This window comes from Zootoca vivipara, chromosome 15 (genome assembly GCF_963506605.1).
Source record: "Zootoca vivipara chromosome 15, rZooViv1.1, whole genome shotgun sequence".
Taxonomy (NCBI): Eukaryota; Metazoa; Chordata; class Lepidosauria; order Squamata; family Lacertidae; genus Zootoca; species Zootoca vivipara.
The window spans coordinates 22,892,293-22,909,149 of record NC_083290.1 but is presented as its reverse complement, the minus strand read 5'-3'; the positions used below and the strand labels follow the sequence as shown (position 1 = coordinate 22,909,149).

The 16,857-nt window shown below is 44.5% G+C and overlaps 1 long non-coding RNA gene across 6 annotated transcripts in view; it reads right to left on the bottom strand.

Moving 5' to 3' along the window:
* LOC118097159 (uncharacterized) overlaps nucleotides 1-14,035 on the bottom strand; it is a 119,500-nt gene extending 105,465 nt beyond the window's left edge. For all 6 annotated transcript variants that reach the window (XR_009558595.1, XR_009558596.1, XR_009558597.1 and 3 more), the window contains exon 1: nucleotides 13,697-14,035. This is a non-coding gene — a long non-coding RNA (uncharacterized LOC118097159). The remainder of the gene's footprint in view (nucleotides 1-13,696) is intronic.
* Between the last annotated feature and the right edge of the window lie 2,822 nt (nucleotides 14,036-16,857).

Genomic DNA, 16,857 nt, shown 5'->3' with positions numbered 1-16,857 from the left:
TAGCGTCCAATCAGGGCCGGATTTAGATGAAGAGAGGCCCTAAGCTACTCCACTTGTGAGGCCCCTCCCCATCCCCCACCCTCACATCTAGAAGAAAATGGAAGAGTGTTATAAACAAAACTGAGTGAAGCAAAGATGATGAAGGGTATTTAAAATTCTACAATTCACAATTTCTCCTCTAAAGGACATAATATATTATTGTTAAATAATATGATTTAAATGTTAAATCATATGATTTTTAAAAATGCATAAAATTAACACTGAAAAACTTTTGCAATAACTGAACTTTGTACACCTGGGCAGGCCTGGAACTATAGTAGTTCCCATGTCTTGTTCCTCTCTAAGGAATCAAGTTCAGCCTTCATGGCATTTAACCATGGCTCAGCATCCTCTGAGATTAAACTTTGGACCTCTTGGAAACCTTCTCTGAGTTACTAACAACAGCTGTATCTGCTATGACTGTTTTAGCAAACTCTTCAGCATACCTTTTGGGTGGTTTACCCTTTGTGGCCCTTTCAGATCTGTGTACTACTGTATACACAAGTTTTCCATACTAGGCTTCTCCTCTTTAGAAGAATGCTGGGCAGGCCACAGGCCTGGGCAGGCTGGGTCATCCTCTTATATACATAGCTGCCAAGTCTCCTGTTTTCACGGGAAACCCCCGTATTTTAAACCGTTTCCCGCTGGCAGCCAGATTGAAAAAAATCCGGTAAATCCCCCGGATTTCAGTACCTGCCAGGGAGGCTCCTTCTGCACATGTCTGGACATGTGCAGAACCGATTTTGGGTGCTCTGCCCATGTCTGGGCACCGGAAATCAGGCAGAGCGGCACCGGAAGTCGCTTCTGAGCGTGTCTGGACATGCGTAGAAGCAACTTCCGGTGCCGCTTTGCCCATGTCTGGGCACCAGAAATCGGACAGCGCCAGCAGCGGAAGTTGCTTCTACGCATGTCTGGAAGCAACTTCTGGTGCCAGCGCTGCTGTTCCCGGATTTTTCTAACCGGGAGTTGGAAGGTATGCTTATATACCTGCTGGGATTGACAAGGCACCTGAATCTCATAGCTCTCCTGTAGCTGCCTCTGATTAGTTATAATTTAACTTCTGGGGGAAATAATTAGCATCACATGTCATTTGCATGGAAGTTGCTGAACCAATTAACCAACTAGAAGGATTACTATTAATAGCACCATTTTTCCTATAACTTGATACATAGCTGCCAAGTTCTCCCTTTTTTAAAGGGAAATTCCCTTATGCTGAATAGGCTTCCTCACGAGAAAAGGGAAAACTTGGCAGCTATGACTTGATATTGCTGGATAGTTTTGATGAACTGCAACAGCATTTTTTGTTTGCTTTCTGTTGCCACCCTGGAACTTTTCTTTATTAGTGCCACTTTCTTTTGTATCATCCCTTGCAAATGAAGGAAAACAACTTTTCTGCTTGTATATGTTGATAATATGATTTTGGTTACTGAAGACAAACAAGATTGCACAAAAACAAGATTGGGTGCAGGCGTGGCCAGGACATAGGCATCCTGATTGTGACAAAGGTGACCTGTGTGCTTGCTTGCTTGCTTGCTTGCTTGCTTGCTTGCTTGCTTGCTTGCTTGATTAACAGCTGTTGGGAACTTTTCCTTCTTATGGTCTTTGTACTGGACCTGGAGACTCCAATAGAGAGCATTCCATGTCAAGAAGGAGGGCAAGCAGGCACTCTATCAAATGACAGGGCAGGAGTTACACAGAGCAGAGCCTTTTCTCTGGTGGTGCCCATTGTATGCCTCACTCTTCCCAGACCTGCTCTCTTTTGGCCTGTATTTTGGAGCTTTATAATTTAGGAAGACTTTGGAAGAACTGGTGGACAAGTCTTATCAGTTGCTGACGTATGAGCAGATTTTATTTGCTGCTATTCTGTGCTTCTGGTGCACCAGGGTTTACACCAGCATAACAGACTTGGCCAGGACGCCAGAAGGAATACAATTTATGAGCTTTCTCCATTATCTGCACAGCAGGGGGGTGTTCAGTCAACAGTGCAAAGGCTGAGCTAAAGCATTCCCTGCTGGTTACCTGCTTTCAGCAATAGGGGTCGCTGTTTGGTAGCACCCAATTGGCTAGCTGTCAGGTTCTAGAGCTCCCTATTGGTGGCTCTTTGGTAATTCACAAAATACAGAGTCCATTCATAAAACACAGTGTTCATTCATAAAGCAGTAACATAAATCTCCATTGCTACATATTGGGTATATATTTCAGCGGTTGAACGTACAAGTTTATGGCCAAGCTGTAGTGTAGTGCTTATGTGACTGTGAATAAAAGCTGGATGGGCTCATTGTCTCGGGGTTTTTTGGGGGAAGAGGTGACAAAACTGATTTCAAATAAGAGCCCCACCCCCTTATTTCCATAACAAGTCCTTGAATCTGTACTCTGAATGGTGACACCAGGGACATAGAAGGTGCAGGGCTTTTCTGCCCAACCCCTACACAGTCTCATCAGGGCTGACCTTAAGGCAATTGGAGCAATTTGGCCAAATTGGGCCCCGTGGGCTGCTCCTAAGGGGGCCCCTGCACCAGGGCAATCTAGATCTATTCTGCAGACTTTCACAGTGAACTGGGGCCCTACCCCACAAAAAAAAATTCAAGTTGTGCCCCACTGCTTCAAATTGGGCCCCACTGGCTAGCCCTGAGTCTAATAGTTGTTGGGCCTGAGTTGCTCTGCCTTTGCATGAAGTCTTAGATTCACAATTTTGGGAGAGGGGAGGCTGCCCACTGGGGAGTGGGAGGGCTGGCGAGGCCCCCTAGATTTAGAGGCCCGAGTTGCCCAGCCCTCACATGAAGTCTTGAGTTTGCAATTTTGTGAGAGGAGAGACTGCCCACTGGGAAGCGGGAGGGCTGGCGAGGCCCCCTAGATTTAGAGGCCCTAGGCTTCAGCCTACTTAGCCTATACATAAAACCAGCACTGCCTCCAATATTTTGCCAGTGAAAATAAGGACATCCGAAGTAAAAGCAGGACACTCCAGGATCAAATCAGAAACTGGGATGGCTTCTGTAAATCCGGGACTGTCCCTGGAAAATAGGCTCTGGTCTTTCTCAGCTCTCTCTGGAGCTATCGGGGATCATACCTGGTACATTCTGAATGCCAAACAGATGTCACTTCCCCAAATGGCATCCTTACCTTTGGCTCTCTGATTCTGGCCAAGCACGTTTTGGAAATGAGAGATGCTGATGATCTGCTGCCAGCTCTCGGGAATGGAGAAGATCATGAATAATGGGCATTGGGTGATAGCTGCTGGAACCAAGGAGGCATTGAATTCTATGTACCAACTGCAGATTTATTATTATTATTAACTTTATGGCATTAACAAAGAAAGAGCGCACCAACCACAAGGCTCTCCTCCCCATTTCTATTTAGAGGCCGGGGCAATTCCCCCCACACACCACCACAATGCTCTGAGTCGTAAATCCATGCTTCCCCTACGCAACCTCTCAGTACAGGCATAAGGGATTTATACATCTGTGAAGCATATGAGGGGGATTTTCTCATATAAGAGATATATTGTCACACAGCATTTCCCAGACTGAGTCTGAGGGCCGCACAAGAGAGAGAGAGGAGAGAGAGAGACTTCCATCGAAGTGCTCTAGACAAATAAATCTGCTGAAATTAAAATTTCAGGGTTTATAAAATATTAAATAATTGGCATTTGCATTTCCAAGAGTGCCTTTCATCACCAGGCTTCCTCCTTCGGAGCACTTATCGGCAGCAATTGTTCCCGGGATCGGAGGCACTGCATATTCATACACACTCAGAGAACTCTTGAAAGGAAGCAAGGCCACGTTAGAGAGTGGAGCTCATAAACCATCCAGAGGCTGCACCCAGAATCGCATCTACATTGCCGCTGCCCCGTGTGCAGGACTGGATGATGCAATAAGCCAGGAGTGAGTAATCTCAAGCCTGGGGGCCCAGTGTGGCCCTCCAAACCTCTCTGTCCAACTCCTTGGAGCCCCCACATGCATGCCCCTCCAAGCCACATCCCTCACCAGTCCTGCTCCATCTCTACCTCAAGCACTTTTTAATGTCTGGAATGTGACCTTGGACTGTGATAATGCCCTTTGATTGTCTGGAAGGAAGATGGGGGAGACACAGGAAGCTGCCCTATGCTGAACCAGACCATTGGATCCATCTAGCTCAGTATTGTCTACACTACCTGGTCAATCACAATCAACGTAACCAGCTGCGTTATACCACAAATAAAGTCTGTTATTTACTGTATCATATTAACATATCAACAAAGACATACAATATAGTTGAAGGATCAGAAGACCCAGTGGGTCAGATACTGAAGTCTATTCCACATGTGGTTGTTAATGTAGTCCAATAGTAATTCCACAATGCAGCTACCATAATGCTATAGATCCACTGTCATGTAACATCCATAGCTGCCAAGTTATCCCTTTTTTTAAGGGATTTTCCCTTATGCTGAATAGGCTTCCTCGCGAGAAAAGGGAAAACTTGGCAGCTATGGTAACATCACATTGGAATTTATATCACTGATGAAGCCCAGAATGGCGAAACAGGGATAAAATATTCCAGAAATCCTTGTCAACCCTAGTCGTCTTATGGAATTACAATACCTACGTATGGATTGTTTTTGGACTTCATGAACAAACAAATGCATATGGAATGGACTTTAGTATATGTTTGAACTTCTGCATTGTGGAATTACTATTGGACTACATATCTTTGTTGATATGTCAATGTTGTTGTTGTTTAGTCATTTAGTTGTGTCCGACTCTTCGTGACCCCATGGACCAGAGCACGCCAGGCACTCCTGTCTTCCACTGCCTCCCGCAGTTTGGTCAAACTCATGTTCGTAGCTTTGAGAACACTGTCCAACCATCTCGTCCTCTGTCGTCCCCTTCTCCTAGTGCCCTCAATCTTTCCCAACATCGGGGTCTTTTCCAGGGAGTCTTCTCTTCTCATGAGGTGGCCAAAGTATTGGAGCCTCAGCTTCAGGATCTGTCCTTCCAGTGAGCACTCAGGGCTGATTTCCTTCAGAATGGATAGGTTTGATCTTCTTGCAGGCCATGGGACTCTCAAGAGTCTCCTCCAGCACCATAATTCAAAAGCACCAATTCTTTGGCGATCAGCCTTCTTTATGGTCCAGCTCTCACTTCTATACATCACTACTGGGAAAACTTTGTCGGAAAGATGCTGTCTAGGTTTGTCATTGGTTCCCCCCCCCCCCCAAGAAGCAGGCGTCTTTTAATTTCGTGACTGCTGTCGCCATCTGCAGTGATCATGGAACCCAAGAAAGTAAAATCTCTCACTGCCTCCATTTCTTCTCCTTCTATTTGCCAGGAGGTGATGGGACCAGTGGCCATGATCTTAGTTTTTTTGATGTTGAGCTTCAGACCATATTTTGCACTTTCCTCTTTCACCCTCATTAAAAAGTTATTTAATTCCTCCTCATATATGTTAATATGATACAGTAAATAACAGACTTTATTTGTGGTACAATGCAGCCGGTTACGTTGATTGTGTTTGAGTTGTATCTTGTACATACACTACCTGGTCTACACTACTCTGAATCCCGAGATGCAACATGGGACCTACTTTCCCTTTTGATTTATACCTAAAGTGGCACTTCATGGAGCAATACACATAGTGTTAGCTCAGCATTGCTACTAAAGAAAAACTTGTCCTGCAGCATGGCAGAAAAAAGACATGAGCATTTGATTAGCTGGAAATACACATATTGGGTTGTTTTGTTTTTTAAATGGCTTGTGCTTTTCATCTGCCACATTGCAGCACTCCTGGAAGTTGATAAAACAAGCATCTCATCAAAAGAATGTGTCCTAGTTCAGACATGCATGTAGTGCTCCTTTGGCCTGGTCAGTCCAAGCTGGAATTCAACATGATAGCAACAGCTTTGATGAGACCCACCTGGTGTCGCCTTGTAACTCACTTGTTGGTCCCAAGTCACAGGCTGAAGACCTATGGCCCACAGGACCAAGGTAAGAACTGTATCCATTGTTCCACCCATTTGGGCCTCTTGCCCAATCAATCACCAAAGCATCATTATTTTAATTTAAAATGTCAGATTACCCGGGTTTATGTTTTGGCTACTGTACTTCTGACTCAAGACAATATTGCTAGATAGAGGTTAAATTTGAGTTGTTCAGAACTAAACATTTGGTAGCAGGCAGAAAATTAGGTTGGATATTTTTTAAAAGTATTCGGAATCCAAACTCGTTTTGAGTCAAAATTTGCGGGGCCCCCCCCAATAGCTGCATTGGCATATTATTTATAGCAGTGTTACACACGCTTGCCCAAAGAGAAAGAGACCAATGTTTGGAAAAGTCTAGTAAGACTTGGGCATAAAGAGGTCAAACCTAATCATTCCAATCTTCGGTTATTTACATTTCAAATTTGCAACGTTTTTTAATGTCCTCATGAAAATTCACCAACATTTTGTGCAGATTTCTCCCAATGTGCACATTTTTGTACATAATTTTGCCTAGTCCACACATTTTTGCAAAGCGGTCTCCCTTTATATAATGCATTTTTGGGTATGTCATTAAATTACTGAAATGTGCTCTGTGTGGGGCAACCCTTGGGTCTGGTTCAGAAGGCCCACCTGATGCAGAATGCGGTGACTATTGATAGGGGCATTTGGCTGACAACATGTGACACCATTGTTAAAACATCTGCACTGGCTTCCCACTTACTTCTGAGCCAGGTGCAAGGTCCTTGTATTAAATTATAAAGCCCTGAATAACTTAGGTCCACAGTACCCTCACATTCCAGCTTGGTTACTGATTTAATCTGCAGAAGTGCCATTGGTCATTTCCCAAGCTGGCAAGCTTCATTTGACAGCAAAAAACTGAGCCCATCATCAGCCCAGTATCTGCCAATACAAATTCAGCAGGCATGTTCTGATTCATCTTTTAAATACCTGCTGGAATGTTTTCTATTCTGTCAGGTTTATGCAAGCAATTCAGAATACATCTTTCCATAACAATTCGCTGATACAGCATTAACTTTTTATATTATGGTTTTAATAATTGTTGTAAACCGCTTTGCTATTTTTTTTATGAATAGCAGTATATAAATATTTTAACAAATAGAATAATATTCCACTTATTATATGCATTTCTATGCACACTTTACCCCATGTGCACATTACTTGACTGCATTGCAAAATTCAGAGAAATGCAAATTTTGAAATATTTGCTTATTGTTTCAAAAAGGGCAAATTGGGTAGGTTTGGCTTTAAACTGAAGTAAAGGTCTTCCCCATCTCTACTTGAGCACCCAGATTTATTCTCGACATCTTGAACTTGTTGCCCTCTCCTCCCCTTCTTCACCGCCACCATCCGCTGCAAGCCGTACCGCCGTGACAGAAATAAATTAGCCAGAGCTACAGGTCACACCTTTGAGGGCAGTAAACTCTCAGTGCAGAACCAACAGACAAAACAGAAACCTGGAGAAAGCAGAAGGAATGTGGCTGCCCTGATGACTTGACGCAAGCCCAGACAAAATAATGTTTGGCATAATCTAACAGACTCTAGAGATGAAAATGATTGTCACATGGCAAAATTGTTCCTGGAGGACTACTTTACTACTTCATATTGTAGGAGGCTGTGAGCACATCACATGAAACATGTTCTTCTATGCCGTTAGAAAATTAAAATTTTTAAAATCCTTCACCTAGACAAGCAGCAAGTACTCCCTGACAAGCTAGTTTTCTATCGGGGAGATCTGGGGACAGGGAAGGAGGAGCATTCAATGATTTGATTTCCTACTGTGGTGCAGCCCAGACACAGACTGACATCCTTTTAAAATTCTCCAGCATTTTAAAGCAAATTTCTCCAAATATGTGTCTTCTTGTATGCAATCTCCTCTAATATACACATCCTTGCAATGCATTTTTGTATGTTATTTTCAGCAATACATGAATTTTTATGCACAATTCATTATAGCATGTGCATCTTACTTCCTAAATTCGGAGGAATGTGAATTTTGAAGAATGGCTGCATTTCAGTTTGTGGACTTTTTTAAGAAGGGCCAATCAGGAAGGTTCACCTTTCAAGGGGAACTGAATCAAACCTCTCTCTCTCTCTCTCTCTCTCTCTCTCTCTCTCCCCCCCCCCCCCCGGTCCGTACTGAAGAGCCACTTAAAAGAGCCACAAACTTTGGAGTGCTCATCAAGTTGGTGTCTCTTTCTTGCATATCTTCCTCACCTCTGCACATCACAGCAATAGCTCAATAACGGTAAGAGAAAGCGATTTGCACACTGTAGCATTGGCAAAGCTATTCAAGGGCCAACAGTCTTGCAGAACCGCACCATTTCCATGGTCACAAAACCAGGATGTTTGAAGCCGACCCTTGGCTGGCAGCAATGGGAAACATTCAGCTGTATAGTATTAGGAATTCTTACCCCATCCTTCAGCACAAATACTTTCAAAGGGTCTCCTGAACAACCCTGCAAAGTAGGCTATGCTGACCTAGGGATACCCACTGAGCTTTGTGAGTGCAGATTTGAACATGGGTCTCACTAGTCCTTCTCTGGCATGTGAACCACCATGCCATATTGAATCATGATTTGAAACTTGCTGTTCTGAAACTTTTCCATGCACATGTTCCTAGAATCATAGAAGAGTTGGAAGTGACCACAAGGGCCATCCAGTCCAACCCCCTGCCAAGCAGGAAACACCATCAAAGCATTCCTAACAGATGGCTGTCAAGCCTCCGCTTAAAGACCTCCAAAGAATGAGACCCATCACACTCCTTGGCAGCAAATTCCACTGTCGAACAGCTCTTACTGTCAGGAAGTTCTTCCTAATGTTTAGGTGGAAACTTCTTTCTTGTAGCTTGAATCCATTGCTCTGTGTCCGCTACTCTGGAGCAGCAGAAAACAACCTTTCACCCTCTTCTATATGACATCCTTTTATATATTTAAACATGGCTATCATATCACCCCTTAACCTTCTTTTCTCCAGGCTAAACATACCCAGCTCCCTAAGCCATTCCTCATAAGGCATTGTTTCCAGGCCTTTGACCATTTTGGTTGCCCTCCTCTGGACACGTTCCAGCTTGTCAGTATCCTTCTTGAACTGTGGTGCCCAGAACTGGACACAGTATTCCAGGTGAGGTCTGACCAGAGCAGAATACAGTGGTACTATTACTTCCCTTGATCTAGATGCTATACTCCTATTGATGCAGCCCAGAATTGCATTGGCTTTTTTAGCTGCTGAATCACACTGTTGACTCATGTCAAGTTTGTGGTCTACCAAGACTCCTAGATCCTTTTCACATGTACTGCTCCCAAGCCAGGGTCACCCATCCTGTATTTGTGCATTTCATTTTTTATTTTTTATTTTGCCCAAGTGTAGTACTTTACATTTCTCCCTGTTAAAATTCATCTTGTTTGCTTTGGCCCAGTTGTCTAATCTGTTAAGGTCATTTTGAAGTGTGATCCTGTCCTCTGGGGTATTAGCCACCCCTCCCAATTGGGTGTCATCTGCAAACTTGCTCAGGATGCCCTCAAGCCCATCATCCAAGTCATTGATAAAGATGTTGAATAAGACTGGGCCCAAGACAGAACCCTGTGGCACCCCACTAGTCATTTCTCTCCAGGATGAAGAGGAGCTCTTGATGAGCACCCTTTAGGTTTGGTCAGTCAGCCAGTTACAAATCCACTGAATGGTAGCATTGTCTAGTCCGCATTTTACCAGCTTCTTTACAAGAATATCATGGGGCACCTTGTCAAAGGCCTTGCTGAAATCAAGATAGGCTATATCCACAGCATCCTGAGTGTTTAAGATCAGTTTGGGGAAGACAGATAAACCTCCTGATGGATATGGGCAAGGCTCAGTAACCATTACATTCCTCTTCCAAATTATATAATACTATGAAAAATCCAGTACAAAAGTAAAGATTCCTTGCCTTCAACTCCTTTTCCGGATGAGTCACAAATGAAAATGCATTCAGTTTAAGTTCTACTAGTAGCTATGGCCATTAACTTCAATAGGTCTACTCTGAGTAGGTTTAGCATTGAACCCCACGCATGGATTTTAACCCCAAACCCTCTTCAAGGCTGTGCACATGCTTTGATTCTGCACAGCACCAGAGTTGAGCACAGAATACGATTTCCTAAGAATCTCAGACTTCGTTTTTAAAAAATCACCACTGCCACCAAGCTTCTAGACCTTATTTATTGTTGAGCAGCTTCCAAGTAATGCTGCGACAAAAACACTCACCCAAAGAGAACTCTCACCCAAACTGGAGGGACGATTTGGGAACAAAAGAGAGAGAAAGCCTGCCCTTCTTTCAAATTTGGGGGGCTGGATTGGAGCCGGGGGGGGGGAGTAAACCTTACCAACACTCCTCCTAGTGCATTCCTGTCGATTCCCCCAGTTCCAGCAAGGCTGGGAGCTGCTGATTCAACAGTGAGTCAGCAAAAGTGATGATATAGGGAAGCTCCACCCCTTGCTGATTCACACTGATGCTTCCATGAGTTTTCTACCTCCTCCCAAGTAGCTGGCCAGGCACTTCATCTGTGGCCCTGAGGCTTCTGCCTGGCTCACTGTCACCCCTGCTCTTGTGGTTCAAGGGTCTGGGTGGGGGGCGGTGAACAAGTGAGGCTTTTGGGAGCCATACAGGAACGCAGGCAACCAGTGTAGAGACCTCCAGCCTTGCAGGTGGAACATCTTGTGACGAAAGCTTACATCCATCCCAGATTGTAGAGAGTCTGTGGACTACCCTGCTTCAACCAGAAAGAATGTCCAAGGGTGACCAGAAGATGAGCCCCATCTCAGGGATGTTTTCCCTGGGCTCCCAAAGAACCCATTTGACCCCATCCTGAGCACTCCCAATTCTCCCGCAGCCCAACCCCGTGCTCCCTGGGCCCATAGCTGCCAAGTCTCCCGTATTCCCCGGGAAACCCCCGTTTTTCCAGCTGTTCCCAGTTTATTTGCCCAGTTCCAAAATGGCTGCAGCGCGACTTCTGGTGCGGCGGCCATTTTGGAACAGGGCAGAGCAGCATCAAAAGTAGCTTCTGAGCATGCTCCGCCCAGTTCCAAAATGGCGGCAGCGCTACTTCCGGTCTGCTACTTCCGGTCCAGTCCCTTATTTCTCAGGCCGGAACTTGGCAGCTATGCCTGGGCCTCAGGAGTGAAGGCAGCAGTGGCCCTGAGGGGAGGCCACCAGTCAGACTGCCAGACTGCTTGCTCGCTAGGGTCTACTTGGGAAGAAATGGAGAGAAGCAGTGGTCCAAGCCTTTCAAGCAGAGGAGGAGTGTCCTTTGTCAATCTGGCACACGTTATTATTATTATTATTATTATTATTATTATTATTAATTTATTTATTTATTTGTACCCCACCCATCTGGCTGTCTCCCCAGCCACTCTGGGAGGCTCCCAAATGAATATTAAAACAATATAGCATTAAATATTAAAAACTTCCCTAAACAGGGCTGCCTTCAGATGTCTTTTAAAAATAGGATAGCTGCTTATTTCCTTGACATCTGTTGGAAGGGCGTTCCACAGGGCGGGTGCCACTACCGAGAAGGCCCTCTGTCTGGTTCCCTGTAACCTCACTTCTCGCAATGAGGGAACTGCCAGAAGGCGCTGGATCTCAGTGTCCGGGCTGAACAATGGGGGTGGAGATGCTCCTTCAGGTATACTGGACTGAGGCCATTTGGGGCTTTAAATGTCAACACCAACACTTTGAATTGTGCTCAGAGCCAATGTAGATCTCTCAAAACATGTAGCGCTTTGTGCTGCAACATTTTGTTGCAGGTCCCACTTGGTCCTTATTAGTGTAGGTGCTTGCTTTGGAATGCCCTTTGTGTCAGAATTGCATCCCTACTTTCATGTGTTAGCTTTTGATTACTTTACATGCCATGGTTTGGGGAAGGAGGGATACAAGCAAACGGTCCCGTTTTTTTTTGGTTTAGAAAAAAGGGTTCCGACATTCACCATAAAGTTGTTACAGTAAGTACCACACTTTTAACCCTTGGGGGGAGGTACCAGTACTGCGTACCGTTGAGTACCCCCAGAAAAAAAGCACTGCAAGCAAAGCACTCCCAGACAAACCAGTCCCATAAAAGCAGGCATCCCCAAACTGCGGCCCTCCAGATGTTTTGGCCTACAACTCCCATGATCCCTAGCTAACAGGACCAGTGGTCGGGGAAGATGGGAATTGTAGTCCAAAACATCTGGAGGGCTGAAGTTTGGGGATGTCTGCATAAAAGAATAAGACCCATCTTAATGGCGGGAATACGATCAATTGTACATGCTAGGGTTACACCAGACCTAGGGCTGCAACACAGAGAATGCAGGGCCCAGCACCAGCTAGCCTCTTCTGATCACTCTGTACACTGCAAAGAACAGCTGCACCTGCTGGATTTCTACAAAGGACCATGTAAAAAGAACCCAATAAACCCATCTCTCAACCAGCATTTCACTCTGTGTCCAACCTGATGTCCCCTAGGCTCCAGAGATGCCCAGATGTTGTTGGACTCCAAATCCCATCAGCCCCAGCCAATATGGCCAATGGTGAGGGAAGTTGGGAGTTAAGTCCAAACACACCTGGACGACAACAGGTTCCCCATCTCTACTGTAGTGACTCACAAACAGGGGAGCAAATGCAAAAAAAAAAACACCCACACAACAAAAAACAACAAAAAAATCTTGTGAAGGCCTTCAAAACATAGAGAATTCCTCTAGATGACTTCACTATCTAAAACTGAAGATAGATACACACACAGAGAGAGAGAGAGGGAGAGGGAGAGAGGATTCATTTGTTTCTCATCACAAGTATTTGCCATGAACTATGAATACAATCTGGTTACAAATCAGGCTACTTTTATCATTGGAGTATATTGTCCTAAGTTTCTCCCGCTTAAAAAGGAGGCATGAAATACAATTAGACAGAAGCTGACCTTTGCAAACTGAAACCCCTTGGCTTTAATTCTCCTCAAATAATCTCTTTTTGGACAACTCCATTTCAGAAGAAAAGTCTCTACCCCCACCCCCAACATGAACTCCCTACACTCCTTTTCTTCCCATTTCAAAATGTACTTTAAAATATGGACACAGGCTGTTGAGGCACTTTAGTGACATCAAAGTGAAAATAACATCTAAAGTGATCCTTGTGGGTGGGGTGGGAAAATAAAGAGATCTCTTTCTTCCCGTTAATACAATAAGCAATATGAAAGGCACAGCAGAAGCGCCCCAATGTCCATTAGCATCAGCATTCCTATCAAGAAACTATAGTAGATTTAAATTTGTTCAGCAACTTTTCCAGGGTTCAGCAATCAATGAAAATCCCAATACTTCACTGTGAGAAAGGGGAAAAGATTCTTTTTAAAAATACGAAAGTTAAATACCCTTCTTGACAAACTCTTCAGAAACCACAAGAAATTTTTCCAGCTCAGCAATCCCTCTCATTTGCAGAGTAAATCTTTTGATGCCATTAAAAATAAGGAGTAGGAGAAACATTTTCCCTATGTTCCCCCCCCCTTCACTTTAAAATATCATAACCTGGACAGCATGCAGCTGTTTTGGTTAGGTCAGCAAATGGATAAAGAGTTTGCTCCTAGTCTGTTACGAAGTTTGAAAAGGAAGCGGTTAAAGACTTGGGTCCTCCACATCAATAAATAAAAACTTGCAAAACGCTCCTGGTTCGATAGTGTTAATAATACTGACCTGCATTGTATTCATTCCACCAGTAGCAAACTCTTCTCCTTTTCTCCCTCCCTCCCAAAAGACGCGCATTTGTGTTCAATCAGAACAGCACAAAAGAAATCAGCAAATTGTCTTCGTCTTAGCTATGTACAGTTTCCAACTTCTCCTGGATGCTACGGAAAGGAAAGCTGCCCCCGATGAAGGTATTCTTTCCACTTTGGAAAAGTAAAATCCACTCTCTTTTCCTGAGTGAGTTCAAATGTCGGGCTTGCCAGGCAGCAGTGAAAGGCTCTCTCAGTGGACAGGCAGAGTTCTGAACCGGTTGCATATCACACACTTAATGAGCATTGCCTCCTTCCCAGTGGTTACTCCTAGGGGAAGTTACACCTCCACATCTCCTCCAGAAGCCAGGAATGTAGATGAAACCAAAGTCCAGAAAAAAAACCCTCCATCAATAGCTAGACACGCCCCCCCGCATGCACACACACACATACACACTCCCGGGTCAAGGAATGCAAATTGCAACTTCTAAGTCCGTTTGTCAAAAAGGACACGGGTATTTTTTAAAAAAAACACACACACACTTTCTCTCTTCCATACTGCACTTGGCAAAGTTTCCTTTCTGCTTCGCAGTCATCTCCCAGGAGAGCATTGTAGTGTGTATTGTGCTCCAAGGAATGACTCCATTCCCTAACAATATCTGGAGGAAAGTTTATCTCGGATATAATAGTACATCTGTGTGGTGGGGGTGGGGGGACAAGGGAAACAGTTCAAGCTGGCCAGCACATTTGGGATCCTCAGTTTTTATTTTCTCTATAAACATTACATGAGCAGCCAGAGGATTGGGATGTGTGTCGCCACTTTTTATTCTGCGTCTTAAGAAAGGAGGAGTTTGAGGGGCCCTTTTTATGTATTAGGGGAGGCAAGTTGCAAAGCAAAAAGCAACAGAAAACATTTGCATGAATTATGTTAATTAATTCAAAACTGTTTCAGAAGGATCGTTTTTACAAACTTCACCCAGGTTATCATTTCTCACATGCTAACACTTTTAAAAATGAACTAAGCTGTGTAATGCACTGATAAATAAGTCTATAATAATAATTTTTAAAACGGCTTCACTATGTAAGCTACAACAAGCCAATATCTTTAAGATATTGAGTGGGAAAGGGAACTTTGCTCTATGATTTATTGTTATTTTAAATCACGCCCAAGGGAGATTGTGACCACCCAGGAGAATCATGGGAATCGTGGTCCCCAGATGAAAGCAACAAGTGAGTTTGTGTGCCTGAGGGAATGAATGCTGTCCGGAAGTAGCAAAAGGATATTAGACACCTTCAAAAGCTGTATGAAAGACAGGAATTAAATAGGTATAAGAGCTCCTATCGCTGCACCTTCGTGCTGGGTTAAGCTGTACCTGTTGAATTTCTGTGGGTCCCACAATTGGTAGAAATGTAGCACTGTGAGGGGAGTGTCATTTAACAACTTTCAGCGCCCTTGACAAACTACAGCTCCCAGGATTGTTTGAGGGAAGCCATGACTGCATACCCTCCAGCATTTCTCAGATGAAAATAGGGACGTTTTATTCCACAACAGGAAGCTTCTCCCGCATTTGATCTCCCACATATGCATATTTGTGACCTTGAGCCAATTACAACCTCTCAGCCTGAGCCTAACCTACCTCACAGGATTGTTGGGGGGGGGAATGTGCGAGGAAAGGAATCGTGTACAACACCTTCAACAGATAAATGGAACGAAATAGAATTATAGCTGTAAGCTGCCTTGTGTCCCTGTCAGGCTTGCCTTCATCCGCAATAAGCAATTAAAACAAAAGCACGCATTAGCCTACCTTGTGGACAGCCTGAAGGTGAAAAACTAGACCCAAAGGAAGTAGATCCTCTTCCAGTTTTCCCCAACATACCGTATTTTTCTGTGTATAACCCCCCATGTATAAGACGAGCCCTATTTTTTAAAAACCCAAAATTAAGAAATTAAGTTGTTTAGCTTTTGGGGGGTTGGGAGAGGTCACTTCCACCAATCGCTCACCCGCCTGCCCGCCACTGCTGATCGCATACCTCACCGCAGCCGCCAATTGTCTGCCTGCTTGCCGCCACCAACAGCCCACCCACCCACTTGCCGCAGCCTCCAATCACCTAGCCCCCTCGCTACAGCCGCCAATCGCCTGCCCAATTGCCACAGCCACAGCTACAGCCAATCAGCAGCAGGCCTTGCCACAGCCACCAATCACCCTCCCAATCGCTGCTGCCAATCTCCTGCACATCCACCCTCTGCATTCACTATCCATGTATAAGACAACACCCAATTTTTGTCTCTCTTTTTCTAGCAAAAAGCATTGTCTTATACACGGAAAAATACGGTACATAAAGGCAGGAGTTTTCTAATAAGACCAAGGTGATGGTATGTGGTGAGGAAGGAGTGCTAAACTCTCGGTCTCTGCTTTCCATGTGTCTCTCCAATCCATAACAGCCTGGTGGCTGTGGCCAAGGGCTTGTCTGGTCCAGCATCCTATTCTCACAGTGGCCACCCAAATGCCTGTGAGAAACCCTCAAGTAGGACCCAAATACAAGAACACTCTCTTCTCTTGTGGTTTCCAGCAATGGACATTCAGAAGCATTCCTGTCTCCAAACATGGATGCACAGCATAGCCGTCCTGACTGGTATCCACTGAGAGCCTTCTCCTCTATGAATTCGTCTATCTTTATTTTAAAGCTATCCAAGTCACTTGTCATCGTTGACTCCTGTGGGAACGAGTCCCATAGTTTAACTATGAGCTGTGTGAAGGACTTTCTTTTATCTGTCTCCCAGCATTCAGTCAGCTTCATTAGATGGCCACAAGATTTAGCCTTAGGAGAAATGGAGGAAATCTTTCTTGATCCATTTTCTCCATGCCATGCATAATTTTATCTGCTTCTATCATTTCCCCTCTTATTCACCTTTTCTCTAAACTTATAAGCCCCAAATGCCACATCCTTTCCTTAGACTTCCCACCCCTTTGCTCAGTTTGTGAATTAAACAGATCCCAGTCAAAATGAACTGTTTTGCCCAGAGATTTCGCCAAAGCCTTGACAGGATCGTTTTTGCCCAGACGAGATAAAACCTGTTTTCCTTGTGTTTTTTGCTCATCGCAGACAAGCAGCAGGGCACTATCAAGCATGCCAGTCTTG